The 9,659-nt window shown below is 43.2% G+C and overlaps 1 pseudogene; it reads left to right on the top strand.

The window, feature by feature from the left end:
- The first annotated feature begins 4,605 nt into the window (after positions 1-4,605).
- On the top strand, positions 4,606-4,723 carry LOC124724724 (annotated as a pseudogene).
- Positions 4,724-9,659: the final 4,936 nt, after the last annotated feature.

Genomic DNA, 9,659 nt, shown 5'->3' with positions numbered 1-9,659 from the left:
CACACATTATTAACAGGTACTCCAAACAACACATTATAGCGGAAATCAGTGTACTAAAGTCATCCTCAAATTCCAATAAAATTTTAAAAGCACATAACGCACACTCTCATGCTTTCATCGTTGGATCTACTAGCGAATTATGTACAACTAGAGTTTACTAAATGCAGCAACATTCAGTTCGGTGGAAGTACGTTCACACTACACCACACAGTCCCATGTACAAATGTGCACATCTGTGTAGAATATTCTGCTGCATAATACTGCCTGGCACAATAACTCTGTCACTAGTGCTACAAAGCATACTCAGTGGCAAGAAACAACACCATTCCAAATAGAAATACATACTCATTCTGTGACAATATGTGCTAAAGTTGAGTATCAAGTCTGTCAAGAGTTGCTGACATGGGAGTTCTCCATTAAATGCAAGAAAGTACGAGAAACGAATGCGAACAAAACTAAAATAGAATATAAGCAATAGACTTGCAACGTAGTTCTATCGATCAGTTCATACATGGATTCGTCGGCAGGAACAGATGTCCACAGAACGCTATGTGACGAAACCAGAATATATTTTATATTTTTAAAAGTCTGGAATCGTTCCCGCTTCACAGTATTACGGATGCGATCAAAAATCGAGCAGACTATGAGCAACATATTCACAATGCAATTCAAAGTGTACAATACACACGTGAAGTCATAACCAGGAACACAGTACTATGAAAACATGTTCTGTTTTGAATGAAACCCAGACAAATATGGAAACTCCTATATAATCCAATCAGCAGTTGCGATGATGGGTTGATAAACTTGAAGCACCCCAAGTGAACTGGCTGGCCTGGAAAAGCAAACAAGGTTGGTGCTACCGAAGTCGCTATATGAGTTTATGAGTTTCATTCCCCCCCCCCCCCCCCCCCCTATCACTGCTCTTCGGTGGAAATAGAAATTCGTCGAAGGAGGAAAAGTTACTTTGGACCAGAACAAGAAAAATCGTCTCTTAAACATCGGATCTAAAGTACATACTTTAAGAGCTACAAGCACTTGTTCACCTTCACTGCTGTGACACGAGTCTCTTCTAATGGAAACTCTTTGCTTTCCATATTTAGAGAGGCGATAGCATGGACCAAAACAAGAAAAGAAGTCCAATAAACATAGGCTCTAAAGTACACACCTCAACAGCTACAAGCACTAATCCATTTTCGCTACTGTGAAACACGTCTCTTCTACTGAACAAGTGCTCATACACAGCTACCCGCTACCATAATGTGGAAAGCGAGAGCTTGCATTAGAATAAGAGATGTGTCACAAAATATCGAAGATTAACAATTGCTGATTAATATCAAGTCACGACGTAATGAAGACGTAACTTCTTCGGGCTAATTAATGTGATTATACGCCTATATGTTGATGAGAAAAATGTTGGATAAATTCGGCAGTGTGCAAGTGTCCAGCCAGTCTGTTTCGAGCAATGTTCATGTATGTACAGACAACATTTATACCTGATAGTCTGAGTCACTCCTTTCATATCAATCAGTTTTCCAAACAACTGTGCGTATTTTATATTGATGATAATGTTTCTATGACGTGGTGAATGATTACGCGCGATTAATACCCCTAAGGACGAACAAACATTTAAAGTATTATGCCAGAAACAAAAATATAAATATTTGCTAAGTGTGAAAAATCGCTAATTTGCTTTATGTTTTCAACCAATACTATTAAAAACTGGTTTGCTGATTCATGCCACCGATGGATTGGAAGAACTTCTTTTTGCTAACCATTCGTGACTGGGGATAAGAAAAGGAAGAAACAGCAATGGTATACAAAGTACCCTTCACTACGCTCCATACAAGAAAGCGAGGTAATATTTCAAATATCTTGGTAATTGGCAAGGTACTTTAAAATCAACTGGAAAATTTGTACAGAGCAGACGGACAGACACAAGAAAGCGATGTCCATTGAAAGATCAGAAAACAAGTACCATTCCAATGTTGAAGGCTGCATACCTTAAACACCGAGGCGCTGCTGTTAGGTCTGCTCTCTCTTTCCTGCTACAGGTCTTCGGGTATGATGAGTCTGAGAAAGGTGCTACTGCAGTCGCTTTCAAATGGCTCTGAGCACTATGCGGCTTAACTTCTGAGATCATCAGTCGCCTAGAACTTAGAACTCATTAAACCTAACTAACCTAAGGACATCACACACAACCATGCCCGAGGCAGGATTCGAACCTGCGACCGTAGCGGTCACGCTGTTCCAGGCTGAAGCGCCTAGGCCGGCCAGAGTGGCCGAGCGGTTCTACGCGCTACAGTCTGGAACCGCGCAACCGCTACGGTCGCAGGTTCGAATCTTGCCTCGGGCATGGATGTGTGTGATGTCCTTAGGTTAGTTAGGTTTAAGTAGTTCTAAGTTCTAGGGGACTGATGACCTCAGCAGTTAAGTCCCATAGTGCTCAGAGCCATTTGAACCATTTTTTGAAGCGCCTAGAACGGCTCGGCCACTCCAGCCGGCAAACAGCATTACAGCATTTAAAGCATTGCTCATTCGAGCTGACACAGGATACACAGTGTTGCACGAAACACTGCCACAAGAAACTCGAACACTCGTAAAACGAATCACTGTTGAACAACTAGAACAAATCACCGGCGAACACACACACACACAAACCCGAAGGATGGTCGGTGACGAAACACACGTCGTCTGACCAGACAGCCGACCAACAACCAACCAAGGTCATTGCCACTCAAACCATGTGTCTCTGCTATCCGTCGAGAACTGGGAAACACGACGATCCGGGCACACTGGCTCGGAGCCAATCATGCAGAGGTAACTCTTGCCTATTGGCCACGACGTCTCCGCACAAGAAGGAACCGAGCCACGTCCAGCAAGATGACCGTCGTCTCGTTCCCTTACTAAAGCGTGCAGAAGTGCTTCATTTGTGGTGAGTTTTGAAATACATCTACACTTCTCTTGTTACCATGTTGAAATTAGCGTCTTTTTTCCAAAGCTGAGCACAGTTTTCAAAGATTCATCTCACTAATATGATATTGCTGTTGTAATTGCGACGGAATCATGAAACAATGTTTTACTAAAAAAGCACCAATGGACATGTCAAGTCAATAGCTTATGATTTTCATTTCGAGAAACACTACTGAGAAAATTTAGAGAACCGGCTTTTAAAGCTGACGGCCGAACGATTCTACTGTTGCCAAAATACATTTCGCGGAAGGACCACAAAGGTAAGATACTAGACATTAGGGCTCATACGGAGGCGTACAGATAGTCGTTTCTCCATCGCTCCGTTTGCCAGAGGAACAGGAGGGGAAATGACAAGTTGTGGTACAAGATAACCTCCGCCAAGTACTGTACGGTGGCTTGCGGAGAATTTCTGTAGATGTAGATGTAGATGCAGATGTAGAAATCTCATTCTCACTATAAAAACAAACGTCTAATCGATTCTCTTTAAAAATACATTATTCCACTGAAAAAATAGATATTTACGTAGATATTGCGGTAGACAATGAAGTATCACACATTAAAAGTGCGTTATTTGTGATTAAGTGTCACTCAAGTGCTGCGAAGATTTAGTTCATTCAGTAAGGTTCATGGCTCAGCTTAAAAAAGAGAGTCCAAGCACTTACCTGCAGAAGCCGAAGTGGGCTGTAAAGCCGTTATGTAGGCCATAGACCTCATCCGACTACGGTTAAGAATCGAATAAAATCCATTGCAAGGTGCTATTTCCACGAGTTACTGCTGCAATTATAATAAAAGAAATTCTTCCGAAACTGATACGGGAGTGGGTGATGCACGTAAAATAACTTACACTACAGTGACCGTAAACACAATTAATGAAACGAGGAACATGGAGAGCGAAGTACTGCATACCACCCCATTTCCCGATAAGCAAAAAAGGACAGTTAACGTCTTATCGGAGCTTGTTCGCCGTTTAGAGACTTCCCGAATTTTTACGAATTTACTGAAGTCAGCACCTTTCATAAAAGATCAATGCTCTAATATGGCGGCAGCTGTGAAAGATTTCACTAGACGTCCCTTGCACCTGTCATTGTCTTAGCACTTTGCTCAAACTTACTCTGAAGTCGAAGTGTTTATCATCGCAGCCAGGACTAGCTTGTAGGAGAGACAATAGACTCGTGTAAGCAACTAGTGGCTTATTATAAGAAAGTTGGTCTTTCAAAGAGTCTCACAAAATTACTCAAACACGAGGTCGAAGTCCAATGGAACACTTCGTTAGACATGGTTTCAGTACTTGATACTCTCATTAATGTTAAGTAGTTGCTCCCACAAAAACAGATAAGTAGACTTCATATTACAGATGAGCAGGCCCCAAATAAATTTATCTACCCATTCAAAGAAGCTTGTAATGATCTAGAACGACACTGCTATCCAACCCTTCATTAGATACTTCTCTGGCTATGTAAACTACTGGACGATCAATTGAGACTTAATGAATTAGATAGTGATGCCATGGTAGTCCTTAAAATCAGATCCACAAGTTACATGGACAGAAAGAATGGTAAGTTTGAACTGCACTTGTACCACAAGATCTCAACATTTTTGTGTCCCTCTTTTCGTGATGTCTTGATGCTGAGTGGCAACGGCCTTGCCGCAGTGGCTGCACCAGTTCCCGTCAGATCACCGAAGTTAAGCACTGTTGGGCGTGGGCGGCACTTGCATGGGTGGCCATTCGGGCGGCCATGCACTGTTGCCCTTTTTCGTGGTGCACTCAGCCTCACGATGCCAACTGAGAAGCTACTCCACCGAATAGTAGAGGCTCCGGTCACAGAAAACCATCATAACGACCGGGAGATCGATGTGCTGACCACACGCCCCTCCTATCCGCAGTCTCCGCTGAGGATGACACGCCGGTCGGATGGTGGCGATGGGTTACTTGTGGCCTGAAGACGGATTGCTGCTGATGCTGAGTGCTGAAGGGACAGACAATGTTCTCAAAGAGGTTGGTGCTATGTGTGTAAAGAGTTCACTTGAGTGAACAACTACATGCGATTTTTGTTGTAAGGTTCTGAAGCATGGTTGTGAGTGAATGCCATTACAAATTACGATTCCATTCTGTCGGGTTACTCATGGTACCATCGAAACCATCGCCTCCATTGAAATCCTAGAGGTATGCGAGATGTCAGGACAATGTGGAAGAAGACCCCGAAATACTGTTGTATCTCTCAATCGCAGCTGCTGAAAAGGATGCAGAGACGGAAACTGACATTCTTGGGTACTGGAAAGAACATGCAAAGACAGCGTCAACCCCTGGAACGTGCAGCTAAGAGTAAGTCGCCTGGATGCTAATGTTGTGAATGACATTTTATTGGTTTACAGTAAAAATGATCTGTTAAATATTTTTGATTTAAGTTAATTAATGTGGATACTATTCAGTTATCTTCTACTGTCGGCAAAGGCTCGGTACCTTATCGAAAGCCTGTGTCTTTATGCCTATGTAACTATCGACTATCTCTGAATAGAGAGCATATATTAAAATGAATTTACAGCGAACACACTGAATATATGGGTATACACACTCAAGTGCCAAAGAAACTGGCATAGGCATTCGTATTTAAAAACAGAGGTATGTAAACAGGCAGGATACGGCGCTGCCGTCGGCAATGCCTATATAAGACAACAAACGTCTTGCGCAGTTGTTAGATCGGTTACTGATGCAACAATTGCTGATTATCAAGATCTGAGTGAGTTTGAGTGTGGTGTTAAAGTTAGCGCACGAGCAATGGGACACAGCATCTCCGAGGTAGCGATGATGATGATGGTGATTCGTTTGTGTGGCGCTGAACTACGCGGTAATCAGCGGCCGAGGTAGCGATGAAGTGGGGATATTCCCGTACGACCATTTCACGAATGTACCGTGAATGTCAGGAATCCGGGAGAAGATCCCTCAAGAACGGGACAAGTGACGACTGAAGAGAATCGTTCAACGTGACAGTAGTGCAACCCTTCCGCAAATTGCTGCAGATTTCAACGCTGGGCCATCAACAAGTGTCAACGTGCGAACCATTCAACGAAATATCATCGATGTTGGCCTTTGGAGCCGAAGGACCACTTGTGTACCCTTGATGACTGAACGACACAAAGCTTTATGTCTCGCCTGAGCCCGTCAACATCGACATTGGATTGTTGATAACTGGAAACATGTTGCCTGGTCGGACGAGTCTGGTTTCAAATTGTATCGAGTGGATGGAATTGCATGGGTATGGAGACAACCTCATGAATCCGTGGACCCTGCATGTCAGCAAGGGACTGTTCAAGCTGGTGGAGGCTCTATAATGGTGTGGGACGTGTGAAGTTGGAATGATGTGGACCTCTGGTATGTCTAGATACGACTCTGACTGGTGATACGTGTCTGATCACCTGCACCCCTTCATGTCCATAGTGCATTCCGACGGACTGGGGCAATTACAGTAGGGGAATCCGACATCCCACACGTCCAGAGTTGCTACACACTGGTTCCAGTAACACTCTTCTGAGTTTAAACACTTCCGTTGACCGCAAACTCCCCAGACATGAACATTATTGAGTATATCTGGGTTGCTTTGCAAAGTGTTGTTCATAAGAGATCTCCAACCCCTCCTACTCTTATGGATTTATGGACAGCCTTGCAGCATTCATGGTGCCAGTTGCCTCCAGCACTACTTCAGAGCCGGGGCCGTTGTGGCGGAGCGGTTCTACGCGCTTCAGACCGGAACCGCGCTGCTGCTACGGTCGCAGGTTCGAATCATGCCTCGGGCATGGATGTGTGTGATGTTCTTAGGTTGGTTAGGTTTAAGTAGTTTCTAAGTCTAGGGGACTGATGACCTCAGATGTTAAGTCCTATAGTGCTTAGAGCCATTTGAACTAGTTCAGGCATTAGTCGAGTCGATGCCACATGAGTGTTTTGTATCGGTGTAATAAATATACTAAGTCAAATCCATCCGTAAGTAAATTGTTCCAAAATAAATAAAGTATACTCCTTCCTCTCTCCAGCAGCCCAGCACAGTCCTTTTCCCAGTGAAGATAATGCAGTGCACAAACACTCAGTGCTTGTAAAAAACGCCTCCGAAACTATAGTCAACCGCAATGCCGACTCCGGACGCGAGCCACCGCCGACAATTAAAAATCGAAGAGCACTTAATGACATCCATTGCGCTCCCTCTTAATCACGCAGCTTTTGGAGTCATCGTGTATTGGCGACAAAAATCCTGCTCTTCGCATCTATATGCTCACTTCAAAGATATTTGCATCTGTGTGATTCTCAAGCTCTTCGACAGTTACTTTCCTCCCCTATGAGGAGAAAGGTGGACACTGTCGGAATTTCGGATATCACAGAGAATTAACGCGATAAGTGCAGCGAGAACATTTACGACGACAACACAGCAGTAATTCACTGTTCACTTTGGTATCTTTGTCGTTACTTGGCCTTCCTTTGTATATTTTATTTAATTGGTCCCCTCGCCGCTTTCAGCGGAAGCAACAGAAATAAAAATAAAACCGCCCGAGATGGGCGCTGCGGCCCGCTGCGTATTTCATTCACGTTTCCGCGGCCATCCGACTAATTTATTGCTCGAGTAAATAAACATTCCGGCGCCCCGGTTCTTGTTTAAGGGGGCCGTGCTAATGCCTTTCTGCGCGGCCGCTGAGTAAATTTTCCGCGAGGAAGCTCCCCTTCTTATTTGAGGGCCGGCGCTTTTTGGCCGCCTTTTAAACAGCGCCGTGCGGTGCTCGAGGTCTGCCTCGACACTGGACTACACCCAGGGCCTCGGCGCTGTTTCATCTCACAACAAACAGAGGCGACCTTAGCGACTGCAACTCGTGAACCACATTCTCCTGTTGCTCATAAGTGGGAGTTATTTCTCCTGTCGTCTTCTCTACCTTGTGCTCCAAGCATTTCGGCGGCCTTTATGAATGAACGGTATCTCGCTCAAAAAGTTTACCAGCGCATTTTGAAAGTTAAACTGTTTGTTGACGGTGTACAGCAGTAACCAGCCACAAACTGTTTTTGGTTTACTTTATAGAAAAATCAGACAGACTGCCTCCTTTGCTCAAAATACATGTTACGTTGGTTTATAGGTGAGATGCCGTAGGGTAAACAATAATCCACACTTGCAAATCTGTAGTAATGATGCTTGCAGTACAGACTTATGTTAGAATGCAAAATATGTGAAATGTTCGCCTGAATCGTTTGTTTTTACAGTTTTTCTCTTACGAATTATATTCTGTTGTTGTTCATTTTTTCACAGTCACTCGCACCCACACACACAAACACACACACACAGACACACATACAGGCGTGCGTGCGTACTTGTTCTCATTATTACACACTTTCGTTGGGGCACAAAACAAATTACCAATGGGCACCACATGTTTTAATTCACTTACAACATATTAAAAGAAATGAAGACCTGTTACAAAGTATATCATTGTCCAAGATGCTCCTATAGAGTGACATAATACAAAGACATGTCATTTAGGGACAAGAACGCGTACATCATTGTCATGCTACACTGAAAATGCATTTTACATTAAATATAAGGCGTTAAAATATAGAGAAAGAAGTGATATTTAGTGAATTACAGCATTCTGATCCTGTTTTACAAAACTGCAGAAAAGTAAATGTGGATAAGAAAGTACGCAAAAGACCTGTGTGATATTTAAACAGTGCTGAGAACCCTGCATTAAAAATTAATAATGAAACTTCCTAGCAGATTTAAACTGTGTACCGGACCGAGACTCGAACTCGAGACCTTGCCTATCGCGGGATAGTCCTATCTCGACTTTTTTATTATTATTAAGTTTATAACTTGAGTATAGGAATAAAAATCGCATAATATTTGCGCCAGTGCCTGTTGTAGACTGTGACTGAGCTACCCAATCACGACTCACGGCCCCTCCTCACAGCTTCAATTCCAGCAGTATCTTGTCGCTTCCAACCTAGTTTTTAATCTGCCAGTAAGTTTCATAACAGCGCACACTCCGCCGCAAAGTGAAAATTTCATTCTGCAAATTAAATAATGTTAAGAATCATTAAACTTATTGACTGTCGTAGATGCAAACAATATTATATCATTTTTACTTAATCTGCCTATAGGTATGGAAATGAGCGTTTGGCGTCATTGGCCGGGAGGCCCCTCGTGGGGCAGGTCCGGCCGCCATATCGCAGGTCTTATTACAGTCGGCGCCACATTGGGCGACCTGCACGCCGGATGGGGATGAAATGATGATGATGAACACAACACAACACCCAGTCCCTGAGCGGAGAAAATCTCCGACCCAGCCGGGAATCGAACCCGGGCCCAGAGGACGGCAATCCGTCACGCTGACCACTCAGCTACTTTTTTTTTTTTTTTTTTTTATAAAACCTTTATTAAAAAAACAATGTTACACATTGCAAATACATACTAAGTTATACATACATGAAGTTATTTAAACAAAGCGGTTTGATCATTTCAATTGCGCTGACATTAAGGAAAGACAACAGAAGATTGTGTTACTGACTAAATCACCAGAAAGAATTAAATTGAACATAAATACTTGAGAATGGCGGAAAGGAGATATATAATAAAGTTGACTAGCCTTCCAACTACACTTTCTGGACATTAATTGAATCTAAGTATTTGAAGTGATCAGATCTATATAATCAGTCTTTC

Source organism: Schistocerca piceifrons, chromosome 1, assembly GCF_021461385.2.
Source record: "Schistocerca piceifrons isolate TAMUIC-IGC-003096 chromosome 1, iqSchPice1.1, whole genome shotgun sequence".
Classification (NCBI taxonomy): Eukaryota; Metazoa; Arthropoda; class Insecta; order Orthoptera; family Acrididae; genus Schistocerca; species Schistocerca piceifrons.
Note: the sequence above shows the minus strand (reverse complement) of the source record. Positions and strands in the feature narration are given on the sequence as shown.